This window comes from Vulpes vulpes, chromosome 1 (assembly GCF_048418805.1).
Source record: "Vulpes vulpes isolate BD-2025 chromosome 1, VulVul3, whole genome shotgun sequence".
In the NCBI taxonomy this organism is placed as follows: domain Eukaryota; kingdom Metazoa; phylum Chordata; class Mammalia; order Carnivora; family Canidae; genus Vulpes; species Vulpes vulpes.
In genome coordinates this window covers 10,280,090-10,305,458 of record NC_132780.1, presented here as the reverse complement: position 1 = coordinate 10,305,458, position 25,369 = coordinate 10,280,090, and the positions used below count along the sequence as shown (strand labels likewise).

Genomic DNA, 25,369 nt, shown 5'->3' with positions numbered 1-25,369 from the left:
GATCCTGGAGACCCGGGATCGAATCCCACGTCGGGCTCCCTGCGTGGAGCCTGCTTCTACCTCTGCTTGTGTCTCTGCCTCTGTGTCTGTGTGTGTTTGTGTGTGTGTGTGTGTGTGTGTGTGTGATGCATAAATAAATAAAATCTTAAAAAAAAAAAGAAATCCTTCATGGTGGGGTGACATCTGAGATGGGAAGAGAGGGCGGGAGCAGTCCTGCGAGTCTCCAGACAAAGATGATTTCCTGGAAAGGGAATAGATGCCGGGGAGCAGGGGGAGACCCGAGCTTGCGTGAGAGTTGAGGAAGGGTCAGAAAGCCCCTGTGGCCGGAACACATGGGGTGAGGAGGACAGCACAGTATGGGCAGGAGCCAGGTTGGGTAGGGGCAGTGCTACTCAGAGGGTTGTCTGCAAGGAGGGGAGGAGCCTGGCCCAGAAGGCGGACGGTCCACGTCACTAAGCGCCCTGTTGATTTCCGCTGACATTTTCTTCATTGCAAGACTTTCTCGACTCAGGCGAGACTTGACAGACCTGCTGGCGTCTTCTTGCAAACCAGCATTCCTAGTAGCTCCAACGTAGGACCTGTGGGCTGCGGGGAGGACTTTGGGTTTTTTTTTTTTTTTCAGGACTTTGGGTTTTGATGTGATTCACAGGTGAGCAACAGAAGAGCTTTGAGCAGAGGAACAACAACAAGTGTTGTTTGGGGTTTTTTTTTTTAAAGATTTTATTTATTCATTCATGAGAGATACAGAGAGAGAGAGAGAGAGGCAGAGACACAGGCAGAGGGAGAAGCAGGCTCCACGCAGGGAGCCCGACGTGGGATTCGATCCCGGGTCTCCAGGACCGCGCCCTGGGCCAAAGGCAGGCGCCAAACCGCTGCGCCACCCAGGGATCCCCTAGTACAGGTTTCCTATCGGGGCCAAGACACTGGCAGCCTGGCCCCGGGGACCCTGTGTGCACAGCTGCTGCAGAGAGATGTGCTCTGTCGGGCACAATGCTGCTTCCCCCTTGCGTGTCAGCACCCAGCTCCACGGTGCCCTCCAGCCTCCATGCAGGTCCCCACTCCTCAGAGACACCTGCCCCAGGGACATCATATGGGCCATTCCTACACTGCAGCTGCCTGCCTGGAGCTGTCCAGGATCCTGGAGGTTCTGAGAGGTGTGTGTGTGTGTGTGTGTGTGTGTGTGTGTGTGTGTGTGTGAAGCCCCTGCACATATGCGATATCTGAGGTTGAGGGAATTTGAGACTCATTCAGTGAATACTTATTTTACATTCAAGGATTCATGGTAGGACTCCATATCAAGTAAGCGAGGGTTCCTGTTGTATTGAATCCCTCTTCTTAATCTTCCTGCCTGCGCAGTGCTAGAGTGACCCACCCACACCTTCTGCCCACACCCCTGCAGCTCCTCCCACTCAGAGGAAAGTGTTTATTGCAGACTTGGCCACAGGAACATACACGCCAGAAATCTCTATTCCCAAAATTCGCCCTATGTCATTTACAAGAACCCTGGGAATCTGAGAAACATTTCCCAAAATAGTATAATTCTACTGATTCCACCAGTAGGACAGATCGTTGCCACATTGCGGTTTACAGGAGCTTTGCGAATCAGTCCTCTTTATCCTAACCTGTAAAACTAAAGCAAAGAATTCCAAGTGTCCATTCATGGATGAAACGATAAAGATAATGTGGTATGTCTGTAAAATGGAATGTTATTCAGCTATTTTAAATAATTATTAAAGGATTTTATTTCTTTGGCAGAGAGAAAGCTCGAGTGGGGAGAGGGGGAGAAGAGGAAGGAGAAGCCTCTCTGAGCAGGGAGCCCACACAGTGGTGGATCCCAGGACCCCAGGATCATGACCCAAGCCAAAGGCAGATGCTTCACCGACTCAGCCACCCAGGTGCCCCAGAATATTATTCAGTTATTTAAAGGAAGGATATTTGGGGGCACCTGGTGGCTCAGTTGGTTAAATGTCTAACTCGTGATTTCAGCTCAGGTCATGATCTCGGAATCTTGAAATTGAGCCCCACATTGGGCTCTGTGCTCAGCTCAGCTCAGCTCAGCTCAGCTCGGAGTCTGCTTGAGATTCTCTCCCTGTCTCCCTCTGCCCTTCGCCCTGCATGGGGAACCAGCTGCGGAGCTTCTCTAGTCCTGGGCACCCTGGGGACACGTGACGATCTGAGTTGGCACACTGACTCTTGGCTACATTGTCTCCAGATACAGCTCCTCCACTCCCCCTCCTTGAGTCAATAGCCTAGTCTTTCACCCTTTGAAGTTAAAGTGTTTTTCTCTGCTTCCCAAAGTTAATCATTCCTATAGCCAATGTGCTAGCTCTCTTAATAAAGCTGGAAGTGACAAAGCAATGCGTCTGAGTCCATTTTTGTGTGTGTGTGTTCCAAGAAAATTTATTTACAAAAACAGGCAGTAGGACAGATTGGGCCAAAGGACTATAATTTGCCAACCTCTGTCCATGTCCTTGATGACACTTGGTAAATGACCTAGTTGATCGAGGGGAATGTGGTCCATTCCGCGCCACTGCGAGCTGGAAACCTCTAAGGTCTGCTGCTTTGCTGAGTCGTACATGGGTGTAGAACAGGACAGTATGTATGGGAACTGCCAACCAGGTGGTGGGTGCAGGGCAGAATGTGAGGAGGACACTGGAATAGGCTGAGCCTCCTTCTTCCTAAGCAGCATCAACAGATCTATGCCAGATCAGGCCCAACCCTCCTACCCCATACACACATGGTCCCTGGGTGGGCACTGTCCTTACTGGACCCTTACGAGCCCTTATGCTGTGGTCTGACCACCAGCCCTTCCCTGGTGATGGCCCAATTGTAGCTCTTCGGCGGCGAGTCCGATGCTTCTTCCACCCGTGCCTCCAGGTTCTCTTGGGTAATGAAATTTTTTGCTTCCTCCTGCAGCTGCAGCACTTCCTGCTCCTTGAGCTGCGCCCAGGCCTGGGCCTCTCGGGCCCGCCGGGCTTCTTCCTCTGCCTGCCGCTGCTGCTGCTCCCGCGCCTCCTGCCGCAGCCTCAGGGTCTGAGTCCAGGTCTCGGATGAAAATTCAGTGAGATTCTGAGTCTTTCTTCATATGTTCACATCCAACTATCCTGGCTCTGTGGCACCCCTGCTTACACGTGCTCCCTCTAAATAAATAAATAAGTTAATTAATTAATTAATTAAAAGGAGGAAATCTTGCCAATTGTGACACCATATATAGACCTTCAGAACTATATGATAAATGAAATAATTTAGAGAAAGCCAAATACCATATGACCTCACTTATATGTGGATCATAAAAACAAAAATAAAAAAAACAAGTTCACAGATACAGAGAATAAACAGGTGGTTGCCAGAAGCAGAGTGGGATGGGAAACGTAATGGTGAAGATCCTCAAAAGGTACAAACACCTGATTATAATATAAGAAAGGTCTTGGGGATGTAATGCACAGCATGAGGACTACAGTTAATAACACTTTTTGGCATATTTGAAAGTTGCTAAGAGAGTAGATCTTAACAGTTCTTATCACAGAAAAATAAATTTTGTAATGTGTGGTAACAGGTATTAACTAGGCTTTCTGTTCAATACTAGTTCTGTTGTACCAGAAACTACAATAACATTGTGTGTCAATTATATCACAATTTAAAAAACGAAACCAAAATATGGCATCAGTTATGTAGAGGTGAATCCTAGAGACAAAAATACTACTTGTGGTTTTGAGCCCCCCTCAAAATATAGCAGAAAAGGATCATAGTTCAATATGGTAATAGCTACTATTCGCCATCCTCCCACAGTGGGGACTTCAGACAAGGGTGTAATCCCAGATTCTGTTCTTCTTTGGTCCAGCTGGATCAACCACTCACAGGCTTGTTTCACTAAGGTACAGGCCGAGTATATAAAGCTGCTGGCACGTGCTGAGCCGATGATCACAGGAAGGCTAGCACAACGTCTAAAGAGCTACATGGAGGAGGTCTTCAGGGAGAAAATGACCCGGAGGCTTAACTCTTCACGACCTCACCACACAATAAAAAGAAATGAAATATCCCTCCATGAGTGAAAGGCTGGGGAGACCCACCCTCCCTATTCACACCCACCTGCCCCCAATCCTGGAGCAGCCAGTGTGCCTGAAGCCTGGGGACCCATCATGCAGGGCTCCGGGGGCCACATGAGGGACTCTGTGCCTTATTTGATGGGGCCACTAGAAGTCCGTAAAGAGACTGGTTTTGGATTTATTGATTTTCCAGAAGTGACATAATCTATCTTACATGGTGCTGTTCTAGTGGTATCGCTCTGCTTACCAGGTGGAGAGGGCCCCAGGGAGGAGACAGTGGAAACTGAGTGCGGTAGGCAGAAGAGTTACACCCAGAGATGTCCATGCCTGCTCCCCAGCCTGTGAATGCGTGACTGGACATGGCAATGGGGAATTAAAGGTGTTAATTTGGCCCTGAAATGGGGAGATTATCAGAGCACTTGGGTGTTGAGCTCATGGTTGAGGGCTCCTGGGATGGAGCCATGTGTCAGGCTCTGCCCCCAGTGGAAAGTCGGCTTGGGATTCTCTCTCTCCTTCTGCCTCTGCTCCCTTATTCCGCCTCCTCATGCCCATGCTCTCTCCCTCTCTCGCTCTCCTAAATAAATGAATAAATAAATAAATAAATAAATAAATAAATAAATACATTATTTTGGGTGATCACTGGCTATATCATTGGCTTCTGATCTATGAAACTCTAGGATTCACAAATTGTGCTGACAAGATGCATGGACCAGAGTGAGGCCCCAGCTGGAGCAACACCTTTCTGTCTTGCAGCCTGTGGTGCTGTGTGACCACAGCCCTGCTGGTGGCCAGAACAGCCTGGATGTTGCAGCTACAGAGTCACAGAGTCACTGGTTGGGGCACATTCACCACCCACATCCTTCGGTCTTGCTTGTATATTGTGTGCCGTCAAGATTACTGGCATGTCTGTGCTTCACGGGCCCAACTACAAAGACAGTAGTAATCCAACCTACATTTTGTCCCAAGGATCTTTTGTTTCCTTTCCTCGTGGAGCTTGAAGATACTAAAAGAACAAAACCACAAGAAACACAAATCAAGGTCCACCACCACCAGGGGAGCGACAGAAGCAAACACTCCTGTAGTCAGAAGACTCATCCCCCCTTCTCCCTGTAAACACCATCTGTCTTCACACAATCAGGAAGGAGAACAGGAACCAGTAACATCTGTTGGGGTGATCCCAGTCCATGTGCCGCCTCCCGGCACACAGCTGCCAGCTCACAGAGTCAGTGGTGGCTCCTCCTTGAAGCCCTGTGACCAACCACGTCCTCCGGAACCCTTGGGCTCATGATGGGATCCTGCACAGATGGAAAGATACAGCTGACAGGGCAGTGCCAGGGCCTAGGGAACATGGTCAGGTTTCTCTGGTGACCAGCAAACCAGAAAAATGGTTGGGCTCAGATTTTGAACACAGCCCACCTCCAGGGCACCTACCTGACTCTGGGGGTCCTAGTGTACAATGTTCCTTCTGATGAGTGGAATTAAGTCTAGGTTACTGCGCCCCCACTGGCAGGGGTCATACCCCGAGAGACTGGAAGCTTCGTCTGGACCAAAGAGTCATGCTGACAACGGACCATCAGCTGCCTTCTTTCTGTTGATGATGTTCACTTGTCGCTTCTGAAACAAAGTTTAAAGGTTTGGATTTTCCTGTCAACTAATTCATGGAAACACTGGAACAGTGAATGAATTATCCTATTTCCTCCACCACAGTTAGCTATGAGGAACATCCACTGCACTGCTTCACCCAGAACTCTCGCTTTTGATCAAAAATATTATCACTCCTGTTTTGGAACAGCCCCTGCTGTGTTGAAAGTATCTCCCACTGACGGGTTTCCTGCTAATACAGCAATCAGAACTCCCAGGACAAACTTCACCGGCCACAGAGTTCTGGAAAGGCATCCATCGAGCCCCCCATGTCCCTCCACACACTTGAAAAGTCCATCCATTGGTTCGTCTGAGTGGCCCTGACCATTAAGCATTTGACTTTTGATTTCAGCTCAGGTCAGGATCTCAGGGTCATGGGATCCAGCCCCACGTCAGGCTCCATATACAGCAGGGAGTCTGCTTTAGGTTCTCTCCCTCTCCCTCTGTCCCTTCACACTGCCTCACTACTTACTTTCGTGAGCTCTCTCCTTAAAATAAACTAAAAAAGTAAAAGAAAAGGAAGAAAAGTGCATTCAGAATGCAAGCCCTCACTGCTCTTTCTGAAGCTTTGAGCTTGTTCAACACAGAGGGAATATTGATTCCAGTTTGTGACCTGGGAAACTGAGTATTTTAGGGGAAAACACTTGGGAGAAATTTTACCAAAGAGCTACCTTTTGGACATGAAATGTTGAAATGCTTATTAGATCTCAGCTCTTCTGACACTTGTTCTGTGGGGTCCTCACTTGCTTTGCCCATGCTGATGGGGTAATTTCTCTCAGTTTCCCCCACCTGTTATTTCCCCAGTCTTTTGGTCCACTCTAAATAACATCTTCTCACTATTCTCAATATTTTCCAAATTCTGAAACCTTTAAATGCCCCTGAGTGATTACCTAGAAACCACAGAGCTCCTGTCATGCACTTTCTTCTAGCCCTCATCAATCATATTGTCATTATTTGTTTCCATGTGTTACCAAAAAAAGTATTCCAACACTCATTAGGACAGTGAGGCACACTTTGTTGAGGCAGCCTACTACAGTGAGTTTGCAGTGGGGGAGACAGATTGGACACCACTTCAAAAACAAGAAGAGTGGGGAATTAGAGCCAAGGGGCAGCACCGAGTGATGGTCAGTGGATGGAAAGTTACCGGGAAGGTAGAGTAATTCTTGCTAAACTGACCCAACAGGGCTTTTACTGAAGACAGGCCAGAGTGATCACAGACTACCTATGGGATGCTGGGACATGAGGAATTTGGTCAGATAGCAAGGGTGGAGGATTCTGGCTCAACTGACTTAGCAGGTTTCTCGTTCAGTCTGAACCTAAAGCACATGGTCAGGCCTAGTCAAGGAAGAGACTCAGAGAACCTGACTAAAGTCTGTCCAGGAGAGAATCTTCGTTGGGAGTTTTCCTCTACCATGTACCATTCACCACTAAATCACGGTGTTCAGAGAGACAGAGAGAGAAGGAGAGAAAAACAGAGAAAGGGACCAACTGAGAGGTACCTGGATGGTGCAGATAAGTGCCCAACTCAAAAAAAAAAAAAGTGCCCAACTCGTGGCTTTGGCTAAAGTTACAATCTCAGGGTTGTGAGATAGAGCCCCATGTTGGGCTCCCCACTCAGCATGGAGTCTGCTGGAGATTCTCTCTTCCTCTCTCTCTCCCCTATCCTCCTCAAATAAATAAGTAAATATTTAAAAAAAAGAAAGGGGGGCAGCCTGGGTGGCTCTGTGGTTTAGCGCCGCCTTCAGCCCAGGGCATGATCCTGGAGACCCAGGACTGAGTCCCACATCAGGCTCCCTGCATGGAGCCTGCCTCTCCCTGTGCCTGTGCCTGTGCCTCTCTCTCTCTCTCTCTCTCTCCCTCTGTCTCTCATGAATAAATAAATAAAAATCTTTTTAAAAGTAAATAAAAAGTTAAAAAGAAAGGGATCTATTGATATATTGATAAAAATCTTTGAGGACTTATCACAGAGATACGAAAGAGATTGTAAACGTTATCAGGAGATGACCACAAAACCTATGCCAATGTATTTACAAATATGGATGAATGAACAGTTCTCTAGATAAATGTAAATTACCTAAACTGACCTCAGAACAAAATGGATAATATGAGTAGAGCAATAACCATTAAAGAAATTAAAATGAGAGCCACTAATAAGCCTCCACCAAAAAAGAACAATATCAGGACCCAATGGTTTTATGGGTGAGTTAATAAATCTTCAAGTAAAAATAATCCTCAACAAATCCCAACAGGGAATAAAAAGTAGTAAAAGGAGATCATTCCCAATTCGGTGTATGAGGTTAGAAAACCAGGCAAGAAATTATAGGCCGATTTCACTTACAAATACATGTACAAAATCAAAGGAAACATTAGAAAACCAAGTGCAGAATTAATAATAAAAAAACGTAGAGACAAAAAAGTTACCATGACCAATAGGATATCTATCAGGAATGCAAGTGTGTTTTTTTATTTTTTATTTTATTTTTTAAGTGTGTTTTTTTAAAAAGTGGAGGTGCTCAGCTGGGTGGCACAGTTGGTTAAGTATCTGACTCTTGATTTCAGCTCAAGTCATGATCTCAGGGTCATCAGATCAAGCCCCACTTTGGGTCCACACTGGGCGTGGAGCCTCCTTCATATTCTCTCTCTCTACCTCTGCCCCCTCCGCTGCTGCACTCATTCTCTCTCTACAAAGCAAAAAAAAGAATGCAGATGTGTTTCAATATCAGAATGTAGCAATCCACATCAACAGTATAAAGGAGAAAATTACTTACCTCCATAGATTTAATAAAATTATTTTTAAAAAAAATTTTTTAATAAAATTATTTGATAAAAGTCAACCCTAACTCTAAAAAAATATAAAAATCCTTTGACACGCAGAGGAAACTGGGAAAGGGGCACATTCACATCCTCCTAGGCTGCCTAAAGACTAAAGTAGCCGGGATCAGTCCCGCGCATACCACCTGGCACCCGTCAGGCACTAAACAAATGGGTGCATCTCCCCAAGCACTTCTCTTTCACAACCCCATGTTTGTTCCCGGATTCATGGTTGATTTCCTCAGTTGTATCTTCCAGATCATTTATTTTTTTCATCAGTTACAGTCCAATTATTTAACAGACACATTCCATTTCTGTGTGTGTGTGTGTGTGTGTGTGAATTTCTGGGAAGTCTTTTTTCAGTTGACTGCACCCTTTCCATGGGAGTTCATCAGCCATCTGCCTGAATCCCTGGGTGTCAGAAGGATGTTGAGAAGTTTCCATCTACGCTTTTACACGAGGTTTCCAGCACTCACGGGTTCCATTTCTACCTCGGGCGGTTGCTCCGGGACCTGCCTCAGCTGGCTCTCCTCAGATGTGTGTGCACTGGCCACCTACTTTCTCCTCCATTCCCCCCTTTTCCTATCTCCTTATGGATTCTTCTCAAATGTTATGATTCTTGGTTGTAAAGCACATGTTTAGTAGAATTCGGTTGATTATCATGAGTGTAGGCTCAAGGTTTGCTCAGTATTTGTAGGAATCTATACTGGAGCTTTTCCTTCTTAACAGCAAAAACCTACAAACTTTTTCTTGTTTTCCTCTTGAGTATTGGAGATATTCAAAGTAATTGCTTATACCAGCTGTGCTGGGTGTGGAGAGCAATAATTTAAAGAAAAGGCCTCACTCTGTGTCTTCACTCAGCTTAAGGAAGAAGAGAACCCGCACCCCACCATTCCTGTGTTCCCAGCCAGCCCCACCCCCAATCCACCCCACTTGCAGCTGCATTGTGCAAAATATGCCCCATCCCTACAGTTGATTTTTTTTCACACCCTATCTTCTTAAAAACCATATATTTCATTTTGAGTGTTTTTGACTTTCATAAAAATGAAATTACATTGGATTTTCTGCTACTTGCTCTGTTCAGTCAAAATTATGTTCCCCATAACATCTGGGTGACTCAATTGGTTGAGCATCTGCCTTGGGCTCAGGTCCAGATCCTGGGGTCCTGGGATTAAGTCCCGCATCGGGCTCCCTGCTGAGCAGGGAGTCTGCTTCTCCAATTCCTGCTCCCCCTGCTTGTACTTGCTTGCTCTCTCTCTCTCTCTCTCTCTCTCTGCCAAATAAATAGATAAAATCTTTTTTAAAAAACTATGTTCCCCAGAATCACTCTTGCAGGTGCCTCGATGTGAGTTGGGCATTTTCATTGCTATATGGTTCCCATTGAATGAACTTATTGGCACATTCTCTTTCCCTCCTATTGGCTACTTGTGAACATTTGGGATTTTAAAAAAATGTTTTCTTTTGTTGTATCAATACTGCCTCTACGAATGTTCCTCTGTACATGTCTGCCTGCACACATGCACACAGACACACAAACACACACACACACACACATTCCTGGGGGTAACAATTGCAGCCTTTCTCTTGCGTTGCCTTTTCCTTGTTGCATTGTAAGGGTCTTTATATATTCTGGATGTCATTCTTTGCCAGCCATGTGTTCTACCCTTCTTCCAGTCTGGCTGGTCTTTGTTCTTTCCTTAGAGTGTCCTTTCTTAAGTAGATACGAATTTTTATATAGTGGAAATCATTTCTTCTACCTTTGCATTAGTGCATTTTCACCCTACTTTAGAATATTTTCCCAAGGCCGTGTGTGTGAGACCGGTTTTTCAGAATCATTTTTGAGAAAAATGCCTCCTTTGCACACCTTACCTGTCAAACAATCTCCCTTATGAAGTTTCTCTGTCCGTGTAGGAGGGGTGCCTGAGTTTGTATTCCCTTCGCCAGTGGAGACACAGCACCAGTTTGAAACAGTGTGGCTCTTGGTGGTCCATCTTGACACCTAGCAGGGCAGTTGCCACCTCATTACTCTTCTTTGAGGCCCTCTGTTATGCTATTTAATTTTAGAATTGGCTTGCCCACTTAAAGAAAGCAACTACAATGCTATTGGAGATTCATAATTGTCCAGATAATTTGGGGAGAACAGCTATTCCACCCAACTAAGTCCTCCCTTTACTGATACTCTTTGGTTTCTCTTCCTTTCTTTTCTGTTATTTGTCATCTGTTACCTATTGCTAATTCACAGCCAAGCTTTCACATTCAGCTAAGTTTCCTGCTCTAAATAAAGAATAAATCTGTTTCTTCTCAGATTGCCATTACAAATATTATTTAAAATCACATGTGCGGGGCGCATGTGAGTGGCTCAATCTGTTGGGCAACTGCCTTAGGCTCGGGTCATGATCGCACGACTCCCTTCAGCCCCTCCGTGCCTCCATTGGGTTCCCTGCTCCGTGGGGAGCCTGCTTCTCCTTCTCCCTCTGCTGCTCCCCCTGCTGTGCTCTCTCACTCTCTCTTGCTCACTCTCTTTCTCAAATAAACAAATAAAATCTTTTTTAAGAAATCACAGGTGCTCTTATAAAGCCATGCCATTGAGCCTCACACATGGTGAGGCATTCATGGTAAACTTCAGTTTTGATTCTGATAATTTGTCTCATTCTTCTGAGTTTTTGATCTAGGCAACGATCCCACCTGTGAATTAGGACACTGTTTCTGCATTTTTCCTTCTCAAGCCATTCCTTTTCTGTTTCTGTCTTGCTGTATGGCAAGTCCCCCTAAACACCCTTCCTGGAGATGGCAGTCCCCGAGCCTTGCCCCTGATCTTAATACCACATTTGCTGTAACATTTTGGACGTACCCTATATCAGATGAAGGTAATTCCTTTTAATTTCAGGTTTACTGAGTTTTACCATCAATGGAACTAGAATTTTAGGTAGAGGCATTTGTTTTTTTTTAATGCATCTTCAAAGAACTCACATGGTTTTCCTCCTTTAAACCATTAATGCCATGAATGACACTGATTTTCTCCTGTGAAACTACTATATTCCTAGAATAAACCCTACATTTCCATGCACATTATCTGTTTCATTCATTTCTGCATTGTGTCTCCGAGTCCTGAAGGATGTTTGTATGTGCTGACTTGGGCCTGGTATTTTCCTTGCTGTATTTTTTCTGGTTTGGGGTTCAAAGTTACTGTACCCCACAGGAAGAGCTGGGGACATGTTTTCTCTTTCTCTTTTCTGGAGGAGTATGCGTCAGAGTAGAATGGAGTCATGAATGTTTAAAAATCTCTCCTACCAGTTGAAACAGTTCCAAAATAGTAAAACTCAGTTTGTTGGATGTCTCATACGGCTATTCATGCTTTTCTTCCATTTTGACCCAGTTTGGTCCTTTTTTGTAGGTAATCACTCCACAAATGGATACCAAAGCTTGAAATCAAAATGTTCATCATCTCTTTCAAGGCCATTGTCTTTTTTTTCCCTTTTTGATTCCTAACATTGCTTCCTGCACATTGCTTCTTTTTTTTTTTTCCTGATCACGCGGTCAGAAGAACCATATCTAGAATTTTGTATTTCTTGCTCACCTCTTACGTTCTTTTTCCTTTGACTTCGTTCCTTCTCTTACTTCAACCAGTGGATCATTATCTCAAAAACAACCAACCTTTCATCCTTTCCTATTAAGCAATTTCGTGTTTTAAATTTGCTCAGAAGCCCACCTCAGTTGCATCCTATGTGTTCTAAAGAAAGCTGTTTTGTTTTGTTTTTAAGTAGGCTCCATGGCCAGTGTGGAGCCCAATGGTGGGCTTAATCTAGGAGCCTAAGATCAAGATCTGAGCTGGAATCAAGTGTCGCCTAACCCACAGAGCCACCCAGGTGTCCCTAAGGAAAGTATTTTTACTTTGAGTTCTACAAATTTTGAAATGGCCGTTATAATTTCTCCTTCAAGCACAAGTTTTTTAAAAGGTGGTTTCCATTCAGATGGTGATGTTCTAGACATCCTTGTAATCGGACTTCTGACTTCATAGCACAGAGTTTACAGAGCATTACATCTATGAGTATTTACTGAAAGTTGCTCTTTGGTGTAGTATGTGGCAAATATTCATAAAGTTGCCTTGTTTGCTTGGAAAAACTGTATTGAAAAAAAATAAAAAAATAAAGAAAAAAAAAGAAAAAAAAAGAAAAACTGTATTGCAGCATTTTATGTATATACAGGCCAAGCTGCTTGCACTGCTCCAATATTCTATACCCTTCTTGTGTAGCTTGCCCTCTAATTACTGAGAGACATGGGCTTAAATCTTCACAAGAAGAGTGGATTCCAAGTGGCTTTTTCAAGAGAGGTACTTACCCACTCCATGTTTTCCCCCTGAAGGCTGCAAAAATTCTATAGTGAAATGAGAGCCATCAAAAGTTACTGAATTTTTGTTTCCTACAGCAATATATAGTTGTCCTCACACTTTGTTTTTTTTTTTTTACATTTTATTTATTTATTCATGAGAGACACACAAAGAGAGGGGCAGAGACACAGGAAGTGGGAGATGCAGGCCCCATACAGGGAGCCCGATGTGGGACTGGATTCCGGGACTCCAGAATCACTCCCGGAGCCAAAGGCAGGGGCTCAACAGCTGAACAACCCAGGAGTCCCCCTCACACTTTGTATTCCGGGAACTTGTTCTCCTAAGGCAAGGCAAAGAGTGTGTAGTATCCAGGGCCTTATTACATGACCAAGTGTGGTGAGGATCTAGGAAACTAAAATTCTTCTATTTTCATTGTAGATGGGTGAATTAGTAGAACCCCTCAGAGAGAGAATCTGGAAATATCTATTCTCATGAAGGATGCCCTTGCTCCAGAACCAGAAATAGCCTTCCTTGGTTTGGTAGGTTTATTTTTTTAAGATTTTATTCATTTATTTCTGAGACACAGAGAGAGAGAGAGGGAGAGAAGAGACAGGCAGAGAGACAGGCAGAGGGAGAAGCAGGCTCCATGCAGGGAGCCCCATGTGGGACTCGATCCCGGGTCTCCAGGATCACAACCTGGGCTGATGGCGGCACTAAACTGCTGAGCAACCCGGGCTGCCCAACGATTCTTATTTTGGGGCATGAATACATCTCCTAGGGAAACTCTTCAGCCCGTGTGGAAGAAAACATGTTCCAGGATGCGGAAATCTAGCTGTGATAGCCAAACCAGTGCTTTCAACTCGCAGCCTTTCAGGAGTGCAACGAGTTTACTCCTACGGTGGGATCCTAGCCAGCAGTTACAGTGAAGGAGACTGACATGTAACAACAGGGATATATGTGGGGCACCTGGGGGGCTCAGTGGTTGAGCAGGGCTCAGGCCCTGTTCCCGAGCTTCTGGGAAAGAGTCCCCCATTAGGCTCCCCACAGGGAGACTGCTTCTCCCTCTACCTCTCTCTCTCCGTCTCTCATAAATAAATAAATAAATAAATAAATAAATAAATAAATAAAATCTCAATTTTTTCAAAGAGGATATACGTAAAAATGTGGCCAGAGGTTTTGAAACCTGTCACAAACTATTGTCACAAAAAAATACCTACATTCAGCCAAGATATGTGTAAGAAAGAGGACTGGGTTTTCGAAGCCTTTCACAAAATCTTGTCACAAAAAAATGTCTATGTTAGACCAGGATACACGTATAAAAGAGGATATGGTTTCTGAAAGCCTGTCACACACAAAAATACTCACAAAAAATAACGAGGTTCAGCCAGGAAACGTGTAAAACAGAGGAAAAGGTTTTGAAGTCTTTTTCACAAAATAGTATTAAAAATACATATGTTCAGCCAAGATATGTGGAAAAAAGAGGACATATTTTTTGAACTTTTCACAAAATATTGTCACGAAAGATACCTATATTTGGCCAGGATACGTGTGGAAAAGAAGATGGGTTTGTTTTTCTTTGTTGAAGCTTTTCACCAAATATTGGAACAAAAAGTACCTATGTATCACTATGATATGTATAAAAATGACAAGGTTATCTGAAGCTTCTCACAAAATATTGTCACGATAAATCCTGTATTTGGCCAGCTTGTGTGTGTGGTAAAGAACAGGGTGTTTTGAAGTTTTTCACAAAATATTGAAACTGAAAATACCTACATTTTGCCAAAATATGTATAAACAAGAGGACAATGGGATCCCTGGGTGGCGCAGCGGTTTGGCGCCTGCCTTTGGCCCAGGGCGCGATCCTGGAGACCCGGGATCGAATCCCATGTCGGGCTCCCGGTGCCTGGAGCCTGCTTCTCCCTCTGCCTATGTCTTTGCCTCTCTTTCTCTCCCTGTGTGACTATCATAAATAAATAAACAAAAATTAAAAAAAAAAACAAAACAAGAGGACAAGGGGTTTTTCAACCCTCTCACAAGAAGCAATGTTAGGAGGCATAAGGGGAAAAAAAAGAATGGCTTTTGTTGAGATAAAAAAACATCCAATTGAGATGTTTGAGATAAAAAACATCCAACTGAGATGTTTGAGATAAAAAACATCGAAGATGTTTGAGATAAAGAACATCCAATTGATGTTTGAGATAAAACTCATCTGATTAAAAAAAAATCCGATTGAGATGTTTGAGATAAAAAACATCCGATTTCAAAAGAAAAAATATCCGATTTCAAACTTTATGGGGTTATTTTTATTGGTGGAGTGATTTTCTTTTCATTTGTGGAGCGTATAAAAAGGCCACAGGGTCATTGATGACTCATATCATAGGTAAATTATTAGTAGTCATATGAATTTACCAATAAACTGATTTGTACTACTTTTAGGACCTATTTCAACCTATTTTCAGAGGGCTCACAAGCTTTACAAACGTAAAGGATAATTCTAAACTGGCACGACTCCTCCAGAAAAGAGACACCGAGAACTCGTCCCCAGCTCCTACTCTATAGCAGTGACTATTAAAGGCTGGTCTCGAGGCTTCACATCTTCCTTGGGACCGGAGCACACAAGGGGACACTGCCTATGTTCTGTAACAGGTCAGTTATGCTCAATATCAAACTGTGGTTCACAGAATTAATGGTGGAAGTTGTAGCTACCTTTGTCCTGGCCAAGATAAGAAGTTATGTTCCTGCATTGTTCGTGACGTGGCCGGACAACCACTGGAAGCTCCTGGGTTGTTTCAAAAAGATGTGCCAGTTTATGGTGAAGAAGACCCTTATTTATGTCCTGAGTTCTCTTGCGTCCATTATACACAATCTCATTGTTGAAGTCTTCCTCAATAAGCTATATTACTTTCTACACAAAAAGATGGTTTCTGAGCCCACAGCTGTGGTCGTCGTTTAGCTACTCTTACACCTACTCACCCTGCATTCGTTGGGGGGATACTTGGCACCCGGAGGAGAGGAAAGGACTTTCCTCGCTTATCTCCTGCCACTGGGGGCTTGTGTGCACGCTTCGCTCTCCCCGAGGCTGCCCCATTCTATCCTCTCACAAACAACACTGGCTCACAACTGTGGGTGCAAACATTGATACTGAAACCCTAATGCTCAGCAGCCTGACATGGAGGCCGGAGACCAAAGTGCAAGCTGGTCTGATCCGCCTCCACGTCTGGATGTCGCATGAACTTGCAGCCTGTACCAACCGACACACAGCTCCGTTCTGCCACAGTTGTCACAAGGAAGCTTATTTCGCTGAACTCCACCCAGTGACACCATCTCTATGAGGCAAAGCTGGTTATTTATGCTGCATCCATCCTAATTCTTTTTTTTTTTAATTTTTTTTTAATTTTTATTTATTTATGATAGTCACACAGAGCGAGAGAGAGAGGCAGAGACATAGGCAGAGGGAAAGCAGGCTCCATGCACCAGGAGCCTGATATGGAATTCGATCCCGGATCTCCAGGATCGCGCCCTGGGCCAAAGGCAGGCGCCAAACCACTGCGCAACCCAGGGATCCCATCCATCCTAATTCTTTCAGAAGAACTTGTACAAGCCTATGGTGTTACCTTCATCAATTGAGCTCCTCACCCCCACAGTCCCCAGAGCACATTTGGTCTTCTTGAATCTGTATCTCCTTAATTTCTTTCGTTTTTCTTTTCAAGATTTTATTTATTCACCAGAAACACACACACACACACACACACACACACACACACACACACAGAAAGAGAAAGAGGCAGAGACACAGGCAAAGGGAGAAGCAGGCTCCATGCAGGGAGCCCCACGTGGGACTCGATCCAGGGTCTCCAGCATCACACCCTGGGCTGAAGGTGGCACTAAACTGCTGAGCCACCCGGGCTGCCCAACTATTCTTACTTTGGGGCATGAATACATCTCCTAGGGAAACTCTTCAGCCCGTGTGGAAGAAAACATGTTCCAGGATGCGGAAATCTAGCTGTGATAGTCAAACCAGTGGTTTCTTTATTTTTTTTTTAAGATTTTATTTATTTATTCATAGAGACACAGAGAGAGAATGAGGCAGAGACATAGGCGGAGGGTGAAGCAGGCTCCACGCAGAGCCTGATGTGGGACTTGATCAAGGGTCTCCAGGATCACGCCCCGGGCTGCAGGCGCCACTAAACCGCTGCGCCACCTGGGCTGCCCCAAACCACTGGTTTCAACTCGCAGCCTTTCAGGAGTGCAACGAGTTTACTCCTACGGTGGGATCCTAGCCAGCAGTTAAAGTGAAGGAGACGGACATGTAACAATAGGGATGTATGTGGGGCACCTGTGTGGCTCAGTGGTTGAGCAGACGCTCAGGCCCTGTTCCCGAGCTTCTGGGAAAGAGTCCCCATTAGGCTCCCCACAGGGACAGTGCATCTCCCACTACGTCTCTCTCCGTCTCAAATAAATAAATAAATAAATAAATAAATAAATAAATAAATAAACTCTCAATTTTTTAAAACTGGATATACGTAAAAATGTGGCCAGAGATTTTGAAACCTGTCATAAAGAAGTGCCACAAAAAATATCTACGTTCGCCCAGGATATGTGTAGGAAAGAGGACTGGGTTTTCGAAGCCTTTCACAAAATCTTGTCACAAAAAAATGTCTATGTTAGACCAGGATACATGTATAAAAGACGATATGGTTTCTGAAAGCCTGTCACACATAAAAATTGTCACAAAAAATAACTGGGTTCAGCCAGGAAACGTGTAAAACAGAGGACAAGGTTTTGAAATCTTTTTCACAAAATGGTATTAAAAAAATACCTAGGTTCAGCCGAGATATGCGGAAAAAAGAGGACAGGGTTTTGTGAACCCTTTCACAGAATATTATTACAAAAGATACCTATATTGGCCAGGATATGTGTAGAAAAGAAGAGGGATTTTTTTTTTGAAGCTTTTCACAAAATATTGGAACAAAAGGTACCTATGTATCACTATGATATGTATAAAAATGACAAGGTTATCTGAAGCTTCTCACAAAATATTGTCACGATAAATCCTGTATTTGGCCAGCTTGTGTGTGTGATAAAGAACAGGGTTTTTTGAAGTTTTTCACAAAATATTGAAACTGAAAATACCTACATTTTGCCAAAATATGTATAAACAAGAGGACAAGGGGTTTTTTTCAACCCTCTCACAAGAAGCAATATTAGGAGGCATAAGGGGAAAAAAAGACAATGGCTTTTGTTGAGATAAAAAATATCCAATTGAGATGTTTGAGATAAAAAACATCCGATTGAGAAGTTTGAGATAAAAAACATCCGAGATGTTTGAGATAAAAAACATCCAAGAAAAAAAAAAAAAGAAAAAAAAGACCATCCAAGATGTTTGAGATAAAGAACATCCAATTGATGTTTGAGATAAAACTCATCTGATTAAAAAAATATCAAATTGAGATGTTTGAGATAAAAAACATCCGATTGAGATGTTTGAGATAAAAAACATCGGATTGAGATGTTTGAGATAAAAAACATGTAAGATGTTTGAGATAAAGAACATCCAATTGATGTTTGAGATAAAACTCATCTGATTAAAAAAATATCAAATTGAGATGTTTGAGATAAAAAACATCCGATTGAGATGTTTGAGATAAAAAACATCCGAGATGTTTGAGATAAAAAACATCCAAGAAAAAAAAAAAAGAAAAAAAAAAACATCCAAGATGTTTGAGATAAAGAACATCCAATTGATGTTTGAGATAAAATTCATCTGATTAAAAATATATCCGATTGAGATGTTTGAGATAAAAAATATCCGATTTCAAAAAAAAAATATCCGATTTCAAACTTTATGGGGTTATTTTTATTGCTGGAGTGATTTTCTTTTCATTTGTGGAGGTATAAAATGCCACAGGGTCATTGATGACTCATATCAATTGTAAATTATTAGTAGTCATATGAGTTTACCAATAAACTGATTTGTACTACTTTGGGACCTATTTCAACCTATTTTCAGAGGGCTCACAAGCTTTACAAACGTAAAGGATAATTCTAAACTGGCACGACTCCTCCAGAAAAGAGACACCGAGAACTCGTCCCCAGCTCCTACTCTATAGCAGTGACTCTTAAAGGCAGGCTCTCGAGGCTTCACATCCTCCTTGGGACCGGAGCACACAAGGGGACACTGCCTATGTTCTGTAACAGGTCAGTTATGCTCAACATCAAACTGTGGTTCACAGAATTAATGGTGGAAGTTGTAGCTACCTTTGTCCTGGCCAAGATAAGAAGTTATGTTCCTGCATTGTTCGTGACATGGCCGGACAACCAATGGAAGCTCCTGGGTTGTTTCAAAAAGATGTGCCAGTTTATGGTGAAGAAGACCCTTATTTATGTCCTGAGTTCTCTTGCGTCCATTATACACAATCTCATTGTTGAAGTCTTCCTCAATAAGCTATATTACTTTCTACACAAAAAGATGGTTTCTGAGCCCACAGCTGTGGTTGTCGTTTAGCTACTCTTACACCTACTCACCCTGCATTCGTTGGGGGGATACTTGGCACCCGGAGAAGAGCAAAGGACTTTCCTCGCTTATCTCCTGCCACTGGAGGCTTGTGTGCACGCTCCGCTCTCCCCGAGCCTGGCCCATTCTATCCTCTCACAAACAACACTGGCTCACAACTGTGGGTGCAAACATTGATACTGAAACCCTAATGCTCAGCAGCCTGACATGGAGGCCGGAGACCAAAGTGCAAGCTGGTCTGATCCGCCTCCACGTCTGGATGTCACATGAACTTGCAGCCTGTACCAACCGACACACAGCTCTGTTCTGCCACAGTTGTCACAAGGAAGCTTATTTCGCTGAACTCCACCCAGTGACACCATCTCTATGTGGCAAAGCCGGTTATTTATGCTGCATCCATCCTAATTGTTTCAGAACAACTTCTACAAGCCTATGGTGTTACCTTCATCAATTGAGCTCCTCACCCCTCAGTCCCCAGAGCATATTTCGTTCTTCTTGAATCTGTAACTCCTTGATTTCTTTCGTTTTTCTTTTCAAGATTTTATTTATTCACCAGAAACAGACACACACACACACACACACACACACAGAAAGAGAAAGAGGCAGAGACACAGGCAAAGGGAGAAGCAGGCTCCATGCAGGGAGCCCCACGAGGGACTCGATCCCGGGTCTCCAGCATCACACCCTGGGCTGAAGGTGGCACTAAACTGCTGAGCCACCCGGCCTGCCCAACTATTCTTACTTTGGGGCATGAATACATCTCCTAGGGAAACTCTTCAGCCCGTGTGGAAGAAAACATGTTCCAGGATGCGGAAATCTAGCTGTGATAGTCAAACCAGTGGTTTATTTTTTTTTTTAAGATTTTATTTATTTATTCATAGAGACACAGAGAGAGAATGAGGCAGAGACATAGGCGGAGGGAGAAGCAGGCTCCATGCAGAGCCTGATGTGGGACTTGATCAAGGGTCTCCAGGATCACGCCCCGGGCTGCAGGCAGCACTAAACCGCTGCGCCACCGGGGATGCCCCAAACCACTGGTTTCAACTCGCAGCCTTTCAGGAGTGCAACGAGTTTACTCCTACGGTGGGATCCTAGCCAGCAGTTAAAGTGAAGGAGACTGACATGTAACAATAGAGATGTATGTGGGGCACCTGTGTGGCTCAGTGGTTGAGGAGACGCTCAGGCCCTGTTCCCGAGCTTCTGGGAAAGAGTCCCCATTAGGCTCCCCACAGGGACAGTGCATCTCCCACTACGTCTCTCTCCGTCTCAAATAAATAAATAAATAAATAAATAAATAAATAAATAAATAAATAAATAAAATCTCAATTTTTAAAAACTGGATATACGTAAAAATGTGGCCAGAGATTTTGAAACCTGTCATAAAGAAGTGCCACAAAAAATATCTACGTTCGCCCAGGATATGTGTAGGAAAGAGGACTGGGTTTTCGAAGCCTTTCACAAAATCTTGTCACAAAAAAATGTCTATGTTAGACCAGGATACATGTATAAAAGACGATATGGTTTCTGAAAGCCTGTCACACATAAAAATTGTCACAAAAAATAACTGGGTTCAGCCAGGAAACGTGTAAAACAGAGGACAAGGTTTTGAAATCTTTTTCACAAAATGGTATTAAAAAAATACCTAGGTTCAGCCGAGATATGCGGAAAAAAGAGGACAGGGTTTTGTGAACCCTTTCACAGAATATTGTCACAAAAGATACCTATATTGGCCAGGATATGTGTAGAAAAGGAGAGGGATTTTTTTTTTGAAGCTTTTCACAAAATATTGGAACAAAAGGTACCTATGTATCACTATGATATGTATAAAAATGACAAGGTTATCTGAAGCTTCTCACAAAATATTGTCACGATGAATCCTGTATTTGGCCAGCTTGTGTGTGTGATAAAGAACAGGGTTTTTTGAAGTTTTTCACAAAATATTGAAACTGAAAATACCTACATTTTGCCAAAATATGTATAAACAAGAGGACAAGGGGTTTTTTTCAACCCTCTCACAAGAAGCAATATTAGGAGGCATAAGGGGAAAAAAAGACAATGGCTTTTGTTGAGATAAAAAATATCCAATTGAGATGTTTGAGATAAAAAACATCTGATTGAGAAGTTTGAGATAAAAAACATCTGAGATGTTTGAGATAAAAAACATCCAAGAAAAAAAAAAAAAGAAAAAAAAGACCATCCAAGATGTTTGAGATAAAGAACATCCAATTGATGTTTGAGATAAAACTCATCTGATTAAAAAAATAGCAAATTGAGATGTTTGAGATAAAAAACATCCGATTGAGATGTTTGAGATAAAAACATCCGATTGAGATGTTTGAGATAAAAAACATCCGATTTCAAAAGAAAAAATATCCGATTTCAAACTTTATGGGGTTATTTTTATTGGTGGAGTGATTTTCTTTTCATTTGTGGAGCCTATAAAAAGGCCACAGGGTCATTGATTTCTCATATCATTTGTAAATTATTTGTAGTCATATGAATTTACCAATAAACTGATTTGTACTACTTTTAGGACCTATTTCAACCTATTTTCAGAGGGCTCACAAGCTTTATAAACGGAAAGGATAATTCTAAACTGGCACGACTCCTCTAGAAAAGAGACACCGAGAACTCGTCCCCAGCTCCTACTCTATAGCAGTGACTATTAAAGGCTGGTCTCGAGGCTTCACATCCTCCTTGGGACCGAAGAACACAAGGGGACACTGCCTATGTTCTGTAACAGGTCAGTTATGCTCAATATCAAACTGTGGTTCACAGAATTAATGGTGGAAGTTGTAGCTACCTTTGTCCTGGCCAAGATAAGAAGTTATGTTCCTGCATTGTCCTTGACATTACTGGAGAACCAATGGAAGCTCCTGGGTTGCTTCAAAAAGATGTGCCAGTTTATGGTGAAGAAGACCCTTATTTATGTCCTGAGTTCTCTTGCGTCCATTATACACAATCTCATTGTTGAAGTCTTCCTCAATAAGCTATATTACTTTCTGCACAAAAAGATGGTTTCTGAGCCCACAGCTGTGGTTGTCGTTTAGCTACTCTTACACCTACTCACCCTGCATTCGTTGGGGGGATACTTGGCACCCGGAGGAGAGCAAAGGACTTTCCTCGCTTATCTCCTGCCACTGGGGGCTTGTGTGCACGCTCCGCTCTCATCGAGCCTGGCCCATTCTATCCTCTCACAAACAACACTGGCTCACAACTGTGGGTGCAAACATTGATACTGAAACCCTAATGCTCAGCAGCCTGACATGGAGGCCGGAGACCAATGTACAAGTTGATCCTATCCGCTACCACGTCTGGATGTCACATGAACTTGCAGCCTGTACCAACCGACACACAGCTCCGTTCGGCCACAGTTGTCACAAGGAAGCTTATTTCGCTGAACTCCACCCAGTGACACCATCTCTATGTGGCAAAGCCGGTTATTTATGCTGCATCGATCCTAATTGTTTCAGAAGAACTTCTACAAGCCTATGGTGTTACCTTCATCTATTGAGCCCCACACCCCCACAGCCCCCAGAGCACATTTGGTTCTTCTTCAATCTATGTCTCCCAGATTTCTTTTTTTCTTTTCAAGATTTTATTTATTCATCCGAGACAGAGAGAGAGTTAGAGAGAGAGAGAGAGAGAGAGAGAGAGAGTCAAAGACATGCAGAGGGAGAAGCAGGCTCCATGCAGGGAGCCCAACGTGGGACTCGATCCCGGGTGTCCAGGATCACGCCCTGGGCCAAAGGCGGGCGCTAAACAGCGGAGCTACCCGGGCTGCCCCCTTGATTTCAGTACAGTTTGTTTTTTTTTATTTGTTTGTTTGCGTGTTTGTTTTCGCAGCCTCGATTCTTTCTTTTTTCACATACTGAGCAAATAAAGTTCCTTTCAGACAATGGCATGTCTGCAGCCTTACTGCTCCATCCTAGGCTGATTTCCTTCTAACCCTGTGTGGCTTAGGGTCTGTTGCAAGGCACCGAAGAAGAGGAGGGAAAACCAGGGTGATTAGATAGAGAGCTCCATGGCTTGGCAGGGGTTGGGGAGGGATGGGTACGCAACCTGGGTGATATTTGCTGAATGGAGGATGGGGGTGGAGGTGGTTTCCAAGGCTGATGGTCTGGGACACGGCAGCCCAGGAGGCTCTGGGGATGTGTCATCTTTCCCGGAGAAGTTCAAAGTCAGTCACAGAGAACTCTGAACTGGTTGAAAGCATCTCTACCACTTGTAAGGCATATATCCCACATTTGACCAGGGTAGAGCCAGCCTCTTGAGGACTGAGCTGGGGGTAGGGACAGCTCCCCGCAAACTCATCTTCAAGGGACCCATGTTGGGATGGGTGATGGTGAAATTCAGAGGGCTCATGAGAACGCGCCCCTTGGGTCAGGAGAAACCCTGCGGAGGGGAAAGGATGTGAGTGGAATGACCCTCCCCAGAGCACCTCGGAGGTCCTCAGGCTGTCCTGGTAGTTTGAGCCTGCCTCATTTGGATCTGTGCCCAGCATTGAGTTGGCTTCTACCTCTCCCTCTGCTCATCGCCCTCTCGTGCCCTCTTTCTAACAAATAAATACATAACATATTTTTAAAGATTATTTATGTATTATGAGAGACATGCTCAGAGGCAGAGGCTTAGGCAGAGGGAGAAGCAGGCTCCCCGTGGGAAGCCCGATTTGGGACTCCATCTCAGGATGCCAGGATCATGACATGAAGCCAAGGTAGACACTCAACCACTGAGCCACCCAGGCACTCATTAATAAATACAATTTTTAATAAATATTTTAATACATAAAAAATCAGTAAAGACGGGGGCACTTGACAGGATGAGCACTGGGTGTTATACTATTGTTGGCAAATGGAACTCCAATAAAAAGGTATACAAAAAAATCAGTAAAATCAACAATGGGCAAAAATGTCAAAGAGACATTTCTCCAAAGGTATACAGTGGCCACCAAGCTTCTGAGGAAACGCTCAACATCGCTAATCATTACACAGAGCAAATCGAACACAAATATATATCAAGTCACACCCATCAGGATAGTCACCATCAACAACAATAAGCAAGGGATCCCTGGGTGGCGCAGCGGTTTGGCGCCTGCCTTTGGCCCAGGGCACGATCCTGGAGACCCAGGATCGAATCCCACGTCGGGCTCCCGGTGCATGGGGCCTGCTTCTCCCTCTGCCTGTGTCTCTGCCTCTCTCTCTCTCTCTCTCTCTCTCTCTTTCTGTGTGTGACTATCATAAATAAATAAAAATTAAAAAAAAAAAAACAATAAGCAAAAGGACCCCAAACCCAAATACCATAAATTAATGTGTGTTGGTGAGGATCTGGAGAAATCAGAACCCTGGCAAATGTTAGTGAAAAAGTAAAATGGCACATCAGACATCAGCTTGGAACACGGTGCCGGGTTTCCTCCAAATTAAGAAATAGACTTACCGTGTGATGGAGCCATCTCCTTACTCATTTTACATCTGTAAGAACTGAAAGCCAACAGTACGAAGGGATCCCCGCTCATCCCTGTTCATCGCAGTGTTGTTCACAAGAGTCAAGATGTAGAAGCAGCCCCCGTGTCCACGCACAGAGGAACAGAGAAAGATCATGCGGCATCCAGCTCCAGTGGAACGAGCTGGAAGGATCCTAAGGAAGAAGTGAGTTCTGGACCCGCTGCCACATGAAATGAGCAGGTCGCAGCAAGACAAATACCCTATGATTCCACTTGTATGTCCTGCCCGTCATAGTCAAATTTATAGAAACAGAAAGAAGACATGTGGGGCCGGTGGGGGCAGGGAGGAGCAAACAGGAAACTGTGGGTGCAGACTTTCTGTTACAAAATGAGCAGGTGCTAGAGATGCATTGTACGCCCCTGAGAATATTGATACCCCTGCTCATCTGTATCCTGGTTCCCAGTGAATGGTAGGGAATGTAATGTTATGAGTTTTTCCCCATAATTTTTCACAGATTTAAGGAAGAAATTGGGGTGAAGATCCCTGGGGCCCTTGTAACCTTCCTGCCTTCCAAGAGGAAGCTCTGGGT

The 25,369-nt window shown here is 43.9% G+C and overlaps 1 long non-coding RNA gene across 2 annotated transcripts; it reads right to left on the bottom strand.

Annotated features, from left to right (window-relative positions):
- Positions 1-695: 695 nt before the first annotated feature.
- LOC140598297 (uncharacterized) lies at positions 696-25,090 on the bottom strand. 2 transcript variants are annotated; one of them, XR_012000590.1, is made up of 4 exons: positions 24,773-25,090; positions 5,478-5,660; positions 5,000-5,049; positions 696-3,140 (listed from the first exon to the last, which is right to left on the bottom strand). It is a non-coding gene; the product is annotated as an uncharacterized lncRNA (long non-coding RNA). The 2 variants fall into 2 exon arrangements; XR_012000589.1 differs by lacking the exons at positions 5,000-5,049; positions 5,478-5,660 and having other exon boundaries at positions 2,373-3,140; positions 24,773-25,056.
- Positions 25,091-25,369: the final 279 nt, after the last annotated feature.